This window comes from Puma concolor, chromosome B2, assembly GCF_028749965.1.
Source record: "Puma concolor isolate L17-30 chromosome B2, mPumCon1.1.hap2, whole genome shotgun sequence".
NCBI classification, from domain to species: domain Eukaryota; kingdom Metazoa; phylum Chordata; class Mammalia; order Carnivora; family Felidae; genus Puma; species Puma concolor.
This window is the reverse complement of record NC_141671.1, coordinates 99,647,067-99,663,056: the sequence shown is the minus strand read 5'-3', so window position 1 is coordinate 99,663,056 and position 15,990 is coordinate 99,647,067. Positions and strand designations below refer to the sequence as shown.

Below are 15,990 nucleotides of genomic sequence, written 5' to 3'. Positions count from 1 at the left end.
GGTCTTAGGTTGATCATAAGTAGATGATGCCTCCTACCCTTGTGATCAGAAGTGCTGCTTCATGGAGCTCAGGGGTCTCTCACTCACCAAAATCTCTCCTCAGTAAAGTATTAAACATCAATTATTTAGTTCTTAACGTGAACTGAATTAATGTGTCATTTACCCAAGCGTATTTGCATTTTATGCCTACTGTTGCTCCGGAATGAAAGCCCAGAAACAACAGTAAGAAAAGGAGATCTAGAACAGCCATCTTACAGACGTCAGAAGACGCCACCCCCCTCCCATCCCCAGTTTCGGTTCTCATTAGCTGTGTAGCTTTAGGTCATTTCTTTTTTCTCTATTGTCCTTGACATCCTCATTAAAGGGTCTCAAAGTTCCTTCCAACTTGTTTGAGTGGTATTATTTGGAGGACCTAAAGCCAGCCCAGAAATCACCCGCAGGCATATACACTCACCCTATACCCAACCTGACCCAGGAAGCTTTGAACACAGTCAGTGTGCCTTCTCACCCATCATGCCCCAGCCCCATGTGAGTCTTCCCCACTCCTCTTACCTTCCCCTGGGGACAGGGCCTCGCCTAAGCTGGGCTCTGAGGGTGATGGTAACCAGCCCCCACTCCAGCCTGGCTATGCAGTCCCCTCCCCCTCCCAATCCCCATTTCCTGTCTAGCAGATTTACAACACAGTTCAAAGAAGGAAGGATGATATAACAGCTTTCCTGCTATGCTCCCTCTCCCAACTGACTTAGTCTAACTGGCACAGGGCCAAGTGGTTTTGTTCTCCACAGCCTCCCATAAGTAAAAATACTCCAGGCCCCAGCCCTCCTGCCTGTGACATGGCGTCAGCTCCCAAACCCACTGGTCAGGCTTTCGTTCGTGGGCGGGAAGGAGGCAGCCCTGTGCAGTGCTGGAGTCTAATTAAGTGCTGAGGAAGTAAACCATGGGCTTCAATTTTAGTTCTGAAAATAGCTATGGCCTAGGACTCCTCTCTCTGGCCTGAGCTGAGAGACTTCTCCCGCTGCTTATCCTCCTGTGGCTGGGCTTCAGGGTTTGCAAAGGGAACCTAGGTGCTAGAGGAGAGGACAAGGGTCCGAGGAGCAGAGGCAGCCCTTGGAGGCCCAGGGGTTTAGAAGTCAGTGGGAGAAGCACACGTCAGGGAAAAGGGGATTCGAGCCCAGGGGCATAGGACTATTTATTCCATACCCTCCATCCCTACTTTGCATCCTAGTCCCTGCCTCTAGAATGTGCTGATGCTCAGGCTGCAAGGAATCCAGAAGTTCTGGGTCCCACTGTATGTACCTCCCGAGCCCCATGTGGCTAAGAATGCTAAGCTCTGGCCAATGTTGAGGTAATTCTCTAGGCAGATCATAGAATACACATCACAATTTCGCGTATAATCAATCCTCTTGGGCAATGAGAATGAGGAAAAACATCAACAAATGGATATGTGGAAATAAAAGCTTCTGCAAATCAACTGAATGTCCAACTGGCTCAGTTAGCCGGGATCCTGAGCATCTTCCTGTCTGCCTCTCTGCCTGGGAGGAGAGAATCAGCCTGCTGAGGGAGACAGGCCACCCACATGAGTCCAGATGAAGAGGGGCAGGCCATGTGAACTAATGCGAAGTCCAGAGGGGTCACCAGCTTTGCCATTTGGTCATTCACCACATCCTAGCTCTTCTCACACTATATGGTCATTAGCTGTCGTCTCCACATTAGACCATGGACATGGGCTCTGTATTCTTTCCTTCCTTCCCCCACTACCCAGCGCACAGTAGGTATCTCATTTAAGATGCTTTTGTTCATCTTCAGCCTCCCCTTTTCAATGGTCAGGACTGAGCCCACTCCATATTGTCATGAATACTGTTACTTCAGCACCGAAGGGGCAGGGCACGAAGCCACGGTCAAGAACAAGGTAAATGAGTTCAGTGAACAAGTTTACCTCATCTGCCTGGCTGACCAGAGGGGACCGCAGAACTGGGGGGAGGTCTCTAACATCAGTGGTGGCTTTGAAGAGAAACATCACATGTGCCTGAAACCAAGCCAGTACTCGCTGCTTCTAGAAAATAGTTGGAATAAAAAGGAAGGAGAATTTCAAAGGAAATCGAACTCAGAGGGCAGGAGTGAGGGCTCTTAGCTGCCACTCTTTTGTGAGAGGATTTCCATCAGGGCAAAAAATGCAGAGCAAGTGGTTCCCTGTCCAGAAGCCCCTTCAGCTCCTTCTGGGAGCTATCTTCAGATTTCTTTTGTCTCTTCAGATCCATTCAGTCACTCCATCTCACTCCATCAATGTGTTCTGAGCAGCTGCCATGGCCGCGTGTGGTAGGTGCGGTGGGGGCACCGCCAGCCCCACGAGTAATTACAATACACTGACAAGGGCTGCATAGAGGAGGGGACACAGGGCTGAGGGAGGTCAGGGCAGAAGGCGCCTCTGGCTGTCTGGAGGACATAAAAGGCTTCCCAGAGAGGGTGGAGTGTACTTCTCCAGGCCCACCGCCTTTCCACCTCTTGGCCTGGGTCTTGTACAGGGCCCTGTGCTGTGGGAGACAGGCAGGCAGGGCACACGGTTCATCCTTCAGAGAGCTGGCACCTTGGTCTCCTGCTTTTCACTCTCAGGAGCCTCCTCAGGGTCCAGTTGTTCCCACACAGCCCCTTCTCTTGGTGGAGTCTGAGCCCACGATATGGCCACACAGGGCCGTGGTAATGCTGCTGAGAGGGGGAAGGAGTGCAGCGGCGGAGAAACACCACTTCACCCTCAAGCCCCACCCTGTGGGTAACTGTCTCAACCCCCAACTGTGCTTGTGGAGGCACAGCTCGGTGTGGCCAAACCACAAAGTCCCCATTTGGAAGATCCCGTTTCCTAACCACCCTGGCCCGACATCAATAGCAATATTGCCTCACAAAGAATGGCGAGCCATTGACTGCGGGAACCACCAGCGCCAGGGCTCAAACACCAAGCTCAGACGTGAAGAACTCCCCTCCGGAGTGTAAAGCCAAGTTCAGAAATAAGAAACACAAAGCTTTCAGCCCAGCGTCCTCCATGGAGACACCCTCAGTGTCCCTGCGCGCAGCTGCCTCAGCTGTGTCCCTCAGCCCCTCCTCAGAAACTTAGAAACGAATGGCCCGCAGCTGTGCCAACTTCCAGGCCTCCTCCTTAACCCCTTGGTTTCCTCTGTCAGTGCCAGAAAAGTCAGGCCTCGGATATCCTGCTCAGGGGCAGAGTGCACCCGCCACACGGAGTTCATGGTGTACACATTCTATAGTTTCTCCTAAGAAACCACGTTGATAATAATTGCGGGCACTTATGGAGTACCTTGTATGCCTTACCCACTTGCGTTAGCTCTTCTGAGACCTCTCAGCTTTGAACACTAAGTAGAAAGTAGTAACAGTGTCACCTGTCTTGTGAGAACATTGAGGCCATGCAGCCAGCAAGCAAAGGCAGGATTTGAACTCGGCTTGGTTCTCTTTCTGCCCACCCCATCACTTACTCTGAGAAGAGTTGATTCTCAAATGTGCAGATTCAAGAGATAAATCACCATTCTAAAAAAAACTTTAAAACCGGAAACTGCCGGATTGAGGATTGGAGTTAGGGTTTCTTCCTCACCAAAGGGATTCATTGACTTTGGACAAGTACCAGCTTCCTTGAGCTCCTACAAACTCATCTTCAAAATAGTGCAAGTAAAAATATCTTCCTTTCTTCCTTCTTGGGTCTGTTGGAAGATCAGATAGATCCAGTTGTGCAAAAGCATCATAAACTGTAGAGAAGGATGATGGTGCTTGATGACTCTCACTCTGCCACAGGACACAACATATTCTAAGACAAGAGAGGCTCACCCAGGTGGTTTCAGGGGGAATTCTGGGGTCTGACATGCCAAGAGCCTTTCATTTCATTTGTCAGAATTAGGCTCTGAGGCACTCTGTAAGGCCCTGTTATTTTTATGGTTTTGGAAGACCAGAAGGTTTATCATAATGACAAATTTAAGTCCTGAACCTGGCCCATTAAACAGATGACCCACTGGCAGGAACCATATGTGAGCTATTGCCTTCATTCTACCTACTACCCTCCCTTATCACTGGTACTATATGAGATTGCTATTCTTCCATGGAAAAGAATCAGTGTAATTAAATTTGGATCATTGAGTTTATCATCAAAGCCCAGAAACAACCCAAATGTCCTTCAGTTGGGGGAAAAGATAAACAATCATGGTACATTCACACAACAGAATATTACTCAGCAACAAAGGAATGAAATACTGTTACGTGCAACAAATGCTTTATGCTAAATGCAAAGAGCCAGATTCAAAAGGCTATGTATTCTATGATTCCATTTATATGACATTCTGGAAGAGGCGAAACTACAGGACTAGGAAGAGATCAGTGGTTACCAGAGGTAAGTTTCGGGAAGGATTTGACTAGAAAGGAGTGACTCAAAGGAGTTTGGGGGGATTATGACCTGTTCCGTAATCTGATTGTGGTTGGGGTTACAGGGTTACATTTGTTAAAACTCCTAGAACCGTATATCAAAAAGAGTGAATTTTATGGTAGGTAAATTAAAAAAAACTTTTAAAAGTTAAAAAATAAACTACTCAGGGGGCGCCTGGGTGGCGCAGTCGGTTAAGCATCCGACTTCAGCCAGGTCACGATCTCGCGGGCCCTGAGTTCAAGCCCCGCGTCGGGCTCTGGGCTGATGGCTCAGAGCCTGGAGCCTGTTTCCGATTCTGTGTCTCCCTCTCTCTCTGCCCCTCCCCCGTTCATGCTCTGTCTCTCTCTGTCCCAAAAATAAATAAACGTTGAAAAAAAAAATTAAAAACATAAAATAAAATAAAAAAAAAACTACTCAGAATTTTTACAAATGGGTCATTGAGAAAGTAGAGCGATTTGGCAGCGAGTCCCATAGTATAGTATAATGCTGCAGTAGGTAGAATAGTGTACCTAGTGTGGTGTCATAGTCTGGGAATTTAGTCACTGGTTCTCTGGCTTGGGTTAGGAACAATCACCTGGGTAAGGTGTTAAGAGGAGCCCATCCCTTGGTGACCTGATTCCCTAGTAAACCCCAGATGCTACATTTTATTTATTTTTTATTATGTATGTATCTATGTATTTATTATTTTTGAGAGAGAGAGAGAGTATGTATGAGAGGGGCAGAGAGAGAGACAGAATCCCACACAGGCTCCATGCCGTCAGTGCAGAGCCCAACACAGGGCTCGAACCCACAAACTGTGAGATCATGACCTGAGCTGAAACTAAGAGTCAGACGCTTAACCAACTGAGCCACCCAGGCGCTCCAGGAGTCTATATTTTAAACAAGCTTTCCAGGTTGTTTGGGTTCAGGTGGCTAATGGTCCACATTTTGAGACCCACCATTCAGCATTTCTTCATTATTTGGGAATAATGTGCACATCCCTGTATGCGTTGGAATTTCTACCAGTAAAATGAGGACAATTAGCCTGTCTCCTGCTTCATGGTGACTTGGGGCTTGAACTTATGTCCAGGATCAAGAGTCACACGCTCTTCCCACAGAGCCAGCCAGGCCCCCTTCCCTTTAAATTTTGTATTTTATTGAACACATCTATGTTTCACCATTTCTGAAATATAAAGCTAAAATAGGACATTAAGGGGGCGCCTGGCTGGTCCTGTCTGAAGCCCCACATTGGGTATAGAGATTACTTAAAAATAAAATCTTAAAAAAATTTTTTTTTAAGGTTTATTTATTTTGGAAAGAGAAAGACAGTGTGCAAGACGGGGAGGGGCAGAGGTAGAGGGAGACAGAATCTGAAGTGGGCTCCAGGCTCTGAGCTGTCAGCACAGAGCCCGACATGGGACTCGAACCCATGAACTGAGAGATCATGACCTGAGTTGAAGTCAGATGCTTAACTGACTGAGCACCCAGGCGCTCAAAAATAAAATCTTTTAAAAATAAAGTAAAATAAGACTTTAAGAGTGTCGAATAGTCAAAGGGGATGAAGTCCTATTCACACATTTAGTGAGTAGTGAACTAGGAAAATTTCACGGCAATTTGGGATGAGAGAACATTCAGGTACATGATGGGGTGCTCCAAAGCGTTACCTCATTCCAGCAGCAGTAGTCTTGCATCTCTAACGATCTGTTCCTCTGGGGCCTGCACCTTGAACATCTTTTCCAGTAACCTGGCATCTCGGAAAATACCCAACCTCTTGGAAAGTGGTAGCTCTGACCTTAAGGATATATTCTTAAGATGAAATTTTGTCTCTCCGAAATGTTTTGAGCTTTTTCACAGAAACTCAAAGCCAGAGGCTTGCCTTCTGCAATGACCATAATTCCGAGCTCTAGAACCATTCAACTAGAAGACAGGATGAGAGCCTGGCTTCAAACCTCAGTTCTGTCGCTCACTGTCTGCGTGATTCTGGGCAAGAAAGTCCATTTCTTAGAATCTCAAACTCTTACATTCAAATCTTTCAGGTGTCAACTGGGGCCAATACCTGTACTGACTTTGCAGGGATCCTACGGGGTTTGAAAGATGAATGCCGAGGTGTTTAGAGGTATGATGATGGCTGAGCTGTCAAAAGATTTGGCAAAAACAAAACCATACACACCTGTGTTATATATGTGTTAACCTGGCAAATGTTAAGGATTGTTGAATCTAGGGGGCACCTGGGTGGCTTGGTTGGTTGAGTGTCTGTCTCTTGATTTTGGCTCAGGTCATAATTTCATAACTCGTGAGATTAAGTAGCACTGCACAGCACTGCACTGACAGCCAGGAGCCCATTTGGGATTCTCTCTCTCCCTCCTTCTGCCCTGCTCGCATGCACGCGCTCTCTCTCTCCCTCAAAATAAGTAAAGAATTGTTGACTTGAGGTGACAGGTAATATGGGTCATCACTCTTCCAACTTTTCTGTATGTTTGAAGATTTTCATAATAAAATCAGGAGAAAAAAAAGATGATGCATGTAAAACCATCAGCACAGTGCCTGCCACTCAGTGGGTCTCAGCAGGTCAGAGAGCAGGGGAAGCACGAGGTGGCAGGGAAGGGAGTGGCAGGGGGACAGGAGAAGAAGGGCTACAGGCTAGCCCAGTGCCAGAGGAGCCCCTGGAGAGCAAAGAACCAAGGGATGTGGAAGTCCTTGCAAGGCCCACTCTTGGGAGGGTGTGGGTGTGAGAACTGCTTTTCATCTTCCCGTCTCCAGAGAATCTGGGTGTGGGGAAGGAGTGTTCCACTCCACTTGGGAGGTTCCTGGAATGTCCTTTTCCCTTTCCTCAGGGTTCTGGGCCATTTGCAGGTGCTTCAGGCCCTCTTGGTTGAGGTGGGAAACATGATAGAGATCCCCTGGGCCTCCAGATTGTTTGCAGTTTGTAGACACTCTGAGCCTCCCTGATGTATGTGAGTCCTGTTCAACAGCCGTCCTGAATATCAGAGAGTAAATGAACAAGGACAAAATAACAAAAAGAGGGTCAGCAAATCCATGAGGGCAGCCCTCAGCTCCTTCCCTTGTCACTCCCCTGATTCAAGGCTCCCACCCTAGCCCAAGGCTGGGCCTCATGGGTCTTCCAGATCTGGCGACACGAATCCAACGTGCTTGAAGAGGACATTTTCCTTTCCTGTTGCTGCTGTAACAAATCACCACAAACTTAGTGGCTTAAAACAACAAAAATTTATCATGATTCTAGAGGTCAGAGGTCCAGAATGGGTCTCATGGGACTCAAATCAAGCAGGGCTGTGTTCCTTCTGGAGGGTCTATGAGAGAATCCATTTTCTTGCCTTTTCTGGTTTCTAGAGGCTGCCCACATCCCTCACCCTGGGGGGCCGTTCCTTCATCTTCAAGGCCAGTGGAGTCTTCCTCACAATGCCATTCCGCCGATTCTAACTCTTCCGTCTTCCTCTACTCCATTTAAGGACACATGTATTACATTGGGTAGATAATCTCCTTATTGTAAAGTTTACTATTAACTGAATTCCCCCTTGTAAACTAACATAGTCACAGGTTCCAGGGATCAGAACATGAACATCTTTGGGGGAGCCATTATTCTGCACACCACAGAGAATCCCCCTCAGTGGCGGAGCATTTTTACCTCTTACTCCCAGGAATTTTCACACTTTAGTGTACTTCAGAATCATGAAAAACAATGTTTGAAAAGGCAGAATTTCAGGCCCCGTTGGATGCGGATTCAGCACTTCTGAAATGGACCCAAGGAATCTGAGTTTTTAGCAAGCTCCCTTCATCCCCACAGGGGCTCATTTTGAAATATCTGCTTTCCTTTGTCACTGGAAGGTAGAGCGACTACATTTTAGAAACCCAGTTACAAAATCTACGCTCTTTGATTTATTGAGCAATTCCAAAGTACTGATAAATACAGCTAAAGTTCATCAAGCACTTGCTCTGTACCAGACACTGAGTGCTGTGGCGTAGCATCTCATTTAACACTCACACTAACATGGCCAGGTAGGGGTATTACTGTCCTCTCCATTCATCAGATGAGAAAAGGGTGGTGCAGGGGGTTAGGTAACCTGACTAAGGTTACTTTTCTGTTTCTAAAGGCTGGTGAGCTCTTTTCTTCTTTCTTTTTTTCTTTTTTTTTTTTTTAATTTTTTTTTTTTTCCAACGTTTATTTATTTTTGGGACAGAGAGAGACAGAGCATGAACAGGGGAGGGGCAGAGAGAGAGGGAGACACAGAATCAGAAACAGGCTCCAGGCTCTGAGCCATCAGCCCAGAGCCTGACGCCGGGCTCGAACTCCCGGACCGCGAGATCGTGACCTGGCTGAAGTCGGACGCTGAACCGACTGCGCCACCCAGGCGCCCCAGTCTTTTTTTCTTTTTTTTCTTTTTTTTTTTTTTAATTTTTTTTGTTAACGTTTATTCATTTTTTTGGGACAGAGAGAGACAGAGCATGAACGGGGGAGGGGCAGAGAGAGAGGGAGACACAGAATCCGAAACAGGCTCCAGGCTCTGAGCCATCAGCCCAGAGCCCGACGCGGGGCTCGAACTCAACGGACCGCGAGATCGTGACCTGGCTGAAGTCGGACACTTAACCGACTGCGCCACCCAGGCGCCCCTTTTTTTCTTTTTTAATGAAGTATCCTCTTGAGCAGAAGCTCCATAGAGGTGAATCTCTAAAATGAAAGACCTGAGCTCTTAACCACTAACTAGACCAGTGCTGGCACATAGTAGGCCCTCAGGAAGTATGCGTTGAATTCTAGGGTAAATAAGTAAGTAGGTGTTTGTATGCATTAGCTCTAATCCTCATAAGAATCCTAAAGGGAGGTATTATTACCCCCAGGAAACCACAAGGGCCCGAGGTCACAGGGAGGATAGAGGCCAGCCCCATCACGGTGTCTGACTCTGAGATCCACGTGGTGCCACTCACCACGGGCTTCTGAAGAAGGAGGTCCACAGGCTCGCACATAGGAGTGTTTTCCAACCGTGCATTTTTTATTATAGAAACGTCTCGCTGCTGTCCAAGTTACATTTGCTTTCAGTTCTGTAGTTAACAAGTGGCTTCTCTTAACAAGAACCTAAATGTACAGAATCAGGCCCCAGTGGAAAGTTTTTTGACTGTCCCAGAGTGGAGCTAACCCTGGGCAGGGCCAAGCGGGAGACAGGCGGCCTGAGCCTTGACGCTCAGGGAGGTACACACAGGGCAATTAAAAGCTTTAAACCGCCCAGGGAAGTTCGCTTTCATTCTGTTCTCCAAACACCCAGCAGGGCCACGAGAGTGCCTTGGGCAGGAAGGGGTCTACGGAGGAAATGCCATCCAGGCACATCCGGGAGAGGGCAACTCAGAGGCCTCTTTCTCCGCCTGCCTGCCTGTCCCCCTGCCCCTCCCCCACACACCGGTGGCGGTGGCGGGAGGACAGGGGCGGGGAGCCAGGGGTGGGGGAGTGGGGGGCCGACAGCTTCCCTTCGTTACACCAGTGGCTCCCAGCCTGCTGCCATTCCTGGTACCCTTCAAAGGAGCAGGGGATCGCCCTGTGTCTGTCGGAGAGCCCTTCCTGCGGCGCTGCCTGTGTCATTCCACTTGTTTAGGACACAAATTAGAGAGTCTCACTGTAATGCCAGCAGGCCGGTTATAGGGCTAACATTTGTGTACGGCGCGCGCAGCTCCTTCCCCCCACCCCCTCCCCGGCCGTCTCTGCCGCAGGTCCCCTTCCCACTGGGTCTCCTCCATCTCTGCTTCCTTTTCTGCCATCCTTTTCCTGCCTCCTTAGGGTGCGCTGTACCCCAACTCTCTCTCCAGGGTCTCACAGCCTAAAGTGTGTGGCTTTGAAGGCAGAGGGTTGGGGAGTAGCAAGAAACCATGAACCTTTAAACCCACTTTGGACTCTGCCTCAGTTTCCCTTCTGGAAAACGAATGTATTCACATTTGCCGACTTCCTAACTCAAAGAAGCATCTGTGGTCCTGGTACTTGCTTTGTGGCTTGTGAAATGCGTGCTCCATATCTGGGCCCATAATGACAGCCTTATGAAGTGTGGAATGTTCCTGAAGTAGACTTTTGCAGATGGGGAAACCCGAGGCCCCAAGGAGGGAAATAACTCCCTCAAGACCACACAGTATTAAATGGCAGAGCTAGGACCAGAAACAAGCCTCCCAACAGCCCCCCCCCCCCCCCGTGACATTTGAGTTCTTTGTGATCATGATGATGATTCTATTGCACACAGCATGGACCATGCACACGGGTACTGCTAACAGATCCCAAAGAACATCAAAGAAAATGAGAGCAGGAAAACTTTACAAGTTGGTTACCTTTCATGCTTAATTACTGTACAGTCTAATTATACTGATGGGGCTCATTAATATGTCAAAGTTTGTTTTATATGTTTACATGATAAAAACCAACACCCCAGAGCAAATGAACAAACAAACAAAAAGCAGAGCCAGACCTTTAAATACAGAGAACAAACTGATGGTTTGCCAAAGGGGAGAGGGTGGGAAGACAGGCAAATGGGTGAAGAGGAGCAGGAGATATAGGCTTCCATTTATGGAGTAAGTCACAGGGATGAGAGGCTCAGCACAGGGAATGCAGTTCAGGGTGTTGTAAGAGTGATGCGTAGTGACAGGCGGTAACTACACTTGCAGCGAGTACAGCATAACTTACAAACTTGTCAAATCGCTGTGTTGTACATCTGCAACCACTGTTCCAATATACTCTATTGTGTGTCAACTATACTTCAACTAAAAAAAAAAAAAAATCCAACATCCCACAGTGTGTGGGCCCATGGGCTGTGTGTAAACAGAGAGGACTCTGACGAAGGTCTCCTGCTGATGGGGAAGCACGCTGCAATCCTTCACAGGCATGTTCTCAGGTGATCCTCGAAATTCACAACACAGGCAGCCTTGTTCCCATTTCACACGAGAAAAAATAGAGGCCCAGAGAAGTTAATTGACCCACCTAATCATCATTCAGCTAGGGAACAGGTAGGGCTGGGTTCAAATCAACATCTGTCCCATTTCAGAGTTGAGTTTCCCTCCCCTACTCCATGACACTGGCTCCCCACAGAGACATGAAGGGCTTAGTCATTAAGTGACTCAGTTTCCTCTTGTGTAAAAGCTGGCCTCCTGGTTTCTGTGCTAAGGAGAGGCTCCCCCTCCTACCTGCACGGTAGGGCAGAAGGAGAGCTCGTGGGGCACCAGCTCACAGGAGAGTGTTAGAGCTTTTCCTTTGGAGGGACAGGTTTCCCCCACTTAGGAGGAGAAGCCAGCCAGAACTTTGAGGCCGCAGAACCCCCCCCTCCCCCGCCCCCAGGGACAGCCCTGCTCTGAAAGCTGGAAGGCCTGCCGGGGGCACCGATGGGTCATGGCCTGGCCCACAACTGGCCCTGTCCTCCCCATGCCCAGCCAGCCGGGCTGCTCTCCAGCTGCTTGTGCAATCTTGCCATGAATAGGTCTAGGTGTGTGGTTTGGTGCCAAAGAGACCAGACTGGTTTCCTTCGGGTGACAGCTCCCCTCTGGAATTCTGGGAGGTAAGGGAGCGCAGCTGTGAGGTCAGGCTGCTGACCCTGAGGCTGGGCGGTCCAAGCTGGTGGCGTGAGGGGTGGGGCCTGTGGCCAGACTGGATGGACAGGTTGGCACCACGATCCTCAGCGTGCTGGCACAAGGATGGGTGTTTAACTGAACGCCAGCAGCTCCTCCTCTGTCCCCAGCCATTGCCAGGCTGCCCTGACTCTGCCTCCTTAGCCCCTCCTACCTTGCATCCCTCCCTCGCACCGGGCCCTTATTACCTTAGGTAGTACTAAAAGAAGTTTGGAGGGGAAGAGGGAAAGACAGACTTGCAATGTAATTTTTTAAAATAGGGGCGCCTGAGTGGCTCAGTCGGTTAAGCGGCCGACTTCGGCTCAGGTCATGATCTCGCGGTCCGTGAGTTCGAACCCCGCGTCGGGCTCTGTGCTGACAACTCAGAGCCTGGAGCCTGTTTCAGATTCTGTCTCCCTCTCTCTGAAACCTCCCCCATTCATGCTCTGTCTCTCTTTGTCTCAAAAATAAATTAAAGTTACAAAAAAAAATTTAAAACATTAAAAATACGAGGCTGTGGGAAAACAGAGGTTCTCCTATATTGTTGGTGATGTGAATTGGTACCTTGGAGGGCAGTTTGGTCAATCTCTGTTAAAATCACAAATGTACATGTACGCTTTGGCCCAGCAAGTCCAAATTTGGGTATTAATCGTACAAAGATACTTACGTGTGTATGTAATATATGTATAAGGTTATTCACTGCAGTGTTGTTGATAATAACATTTAGAAACAATTATTTGTTGTCTATCAATAGGGGACTACTGGTTATATGAGCTATGATATAATAATACAATGGGGTGCTATGGTACTATAAAATGAGGAGGCTTTCTAAATTTTTTTTTTTCAACGTTTATTTATTTTTGGGACAGAGAGAGACAGAGCATGAACGGGGGAGGGGCAGAGAGAGAGGGAGACACAGAATCGGAAACAGGGTCCAGGCTCTGAGCCATCAGCCCAGAGCCTGACGTGGGGCTCGAACTCACGGACCGCAAGATCGTGACCTGGCTGAAGTCGGACGCTTAACCGACTGTGCCACCCAGGCGCCCCGAGGAGGCTTTCTATGTACTGATATTTTCTCTATGTGTGAGAAAGTAGTTAACAAAGTAAGATGCCTGACAGTGTGTATAATGTACTTTTTGGGTAATAAAAAGGGGGAAATAAGAATTTGTGTTTTTATTGCTTGTGGGTGCAGAAGAAATCCTGGAAGCATGCACAATAAATTCTGAGGTGAGAGGAACAATGCGGACAACTACACCAGGGAAGAAAAGAAAACATTCTTGCGTGTATCTATATGCTTTCTGGTTTTTGGATCTTGTGCATGAATTAACTTTCAAAGTATTTAAAAATACAGTGCAACAAAATGAAGATAATTTTAACCAAAAATTCCATAACCCAAAAGACACTTGTCTTGTGGGGACAGGTTCCAGCATGAGCATCCCCTCCTACTTGAGGGAGTCATCCAATAGGAATATCCCGGCAGGAGGAAGAGCCCCTCCTCCCCTACTGGAGCAGAACATGGTTCGTGGTTCCTGATGCCACTGCCAGTGGGGGCTCCAGCAGGTGCCCTCTGACTTTGAATTTGGAGGAGGGACTGAGGAATACTTCATGGTGGCAACAGTTGAGGTCCAAGTTCCAGTGTTGAGGCCAAAAGTGTCACAAGAATTATTTCAATTTTTGCATTTTTCCTTTTAGGACCTCTCCCCAGCCATAGTTTACACTGGCGGTACTATTTCTGTTCTTTTTTTTCTAATATTAATACATAAGGTTATAATAGGACAGCAATAATTACATTTCTAAGAGCATATCCGATATGAGCATTTTCTAAATATATGAAGAGCTTTCATAACTATTATTTTAATTGATGCGTAATACTCCTTTGTTCTGGCTAGGCATTCCCTATACTGATACTCAAGATGTTAATAGGATGAAATTATGGAAATCCAAAGTTATGAAGAAATAACTTTGCAGTGATACTATTCGTTTATCAGATTCCTTTTATTTATGTTTTATTTTTTAATGTTTATTTATTTTTGAGAGACAGAGCATGAGTTGGGGGGGGGGTGCAGTGCAGAGAGAGAGGGAGACACAGAATCTGAAGCAGGCTCCAGGCTCTGAGCTATCAGCATAGAGCCCAACGTGGGGCTTGAATTCACAAACCATGAGATCATGACCTGAGCCGAAGTTGGATGCCCAATCGACTGAGCCACCCAGGCGCCCCTATCAGATTCCTTTTGAACAGTACAGTCACCTCATTATCTCCACTTTTACACCCTAATACCCTTCTCCCACCTTATTGCTTATTTCTTGCAGTCTTAGGAGTCAAAGCCAGGCTTTCCACCTTGGCTCATGCAAATGCATTACCTTTCAAATTTTTTTTTTTAAATACACTGCAACAAAATGAAGATAATTTTGACAAAAAATTCTGTAACCCAATTGCCAGGTAAAATGGACATTTGTCTCCTAGGGATAGGTCCCAGCATGAAACTGTAGGTGTCTTTATAAAAGTAATACACTCCCACTTTGATAAATTAAAATTGTACACAAGGTAAAGAGTTGAAAGCCAAAATCTTCTGGACTTAACTAAGTTTTCTGTGATTTCCGCTAGATCAGGACTCTTACCTGGGTTGCAAAGTCACAAGGATGCTGAGAACTATTAACCTGTCAGCCTTGGGGCAGCTTCTAGGGCCCGGGACCTGGAGCAGCTTTCTCTGTCATCCCAATGAGCAATACACTCATCATTTTCTGTGGGTAGCATGTTGTGAAAATAGTTCCAGAAAAACCATGACTTCTCATTTCCTCAACATCCTCCTCCTAGGATCCACCTCCCACGGTGTGCCCTTTCTAAAGGCTCACTCAAAATAGGTCCCTGCCCTCTTCCTATTCCACTATCAGAGTCCAAGCCACAGTTCTAGAATTTTCTAGCAGCCCACTTTCCTTGTCTGACTTCTCATTGAACTTCCTTGAGCTCTTTAAGCCCCAAACAAGCCCACTACTCACTGTTTCCCAAATACGGTCCAATCTTTCCTGCCTCCTCTGTCCTTGAGATTCATCACTTGAACCAGAAAACTCAACCCATTTTTGCCTTTCTGTTCAAATGTTCCCCTCCTTTGGGTCACCTTGGCTTTACGTCCTCTGCCCCTCCATCATATTCTTAGTATATCATTCGTAGGATTCACCCACGTAAGAACTCGTGCCAGCAGCCCTACATTTCACTCCAGCTCCTTTAGGCCCATCTCTCTGGGACAAAGACTGTGCCTGGCACTGTAGGTGCAGATGGGTGAGGTAGGATTCAGAGGAGGCCCTGTGCCAATACAAGAAGGGAATCAACATTTTTCTTACCTGAGTGGGAGTGGGGATGTTTGTAGTGTTTCTAGGAAGTCCTCAGAGAAGACATGCAACAATGCAGTTTTGAGCCATTATTATAGGACAGTCACTTGGCAGAACTACACACACACACACACACACACACACACACACACACACACACACACACACACACCTTCAGGTCTTACATATTGCTGATAGTTTTCCTCATTCAAATTTGGAAGGAAGTCCTCCTCTTCCTCCAGTTCCAAAGGTGTCTAGTCCTCAGAGCCCAGCACCATTGCTTCTCTCAGCTGGAGATAAAAGCAGAGCTAAGGTAAGTCCCCTTCTGAACGCTCCTTTCTTTACCTCCACGCTACCAATATGCTCCCCTACCCATTGCCAACCCTTCCCTGGTAGCCATCTCCCTTCTTTTCCATGTCCCAGGGGACAGGCTGTGTGGGGATGGGGTGGAGCATCTGGCAGATAGCAGCCAGGAATTCCACCTTCCTCTACCTTCGACCCCTGTATTCCAGCCATTGTGTGTGTGACTGGCTTAATGCAGGTCACATTTGCTAGCTTAAAGGTTTGCCCTCATTACTTGAACTTGATTTGCAAAACTGAATCCCTAAAGTGTTGTAGAGATTAATCCAAATTCTTCCTTCTTTAACCCAGAAGCAGAGAGTCAGCAAGAATTAGCCCTTTATTCA

The 15,990-nt window shown here is 47.4% G+C and overlaps 1 long non-coding RNA gene across 2 annotated transcripts in view; it reads left to right on the top strand.

The window, feature by feature from the left end:
• The window catches only part of LOC147581137 (uncharacterized), a 50,108-nt gene that overhangs the window by 16,479 nt on the left and 17,639 nt on the right, over nucleotides 1-15,990 (top strand). Inside the window, exon 3 of one of the 2 annotated variants that reach the window (XR_015251456.1) lies at nucleotides 210-377. The exons of the other annotated variant lie outside the window; for it this stretch is intronic. This is a non-coding gene — a long non-coding RNA (uncharacterized LOC147581137). Of the gene's footprint in view, nucleotides 1-209; nucleotides 378-15,990 lie in introns of those variants that run through there. 2 annotated transcript variants of the gene reach the window in all.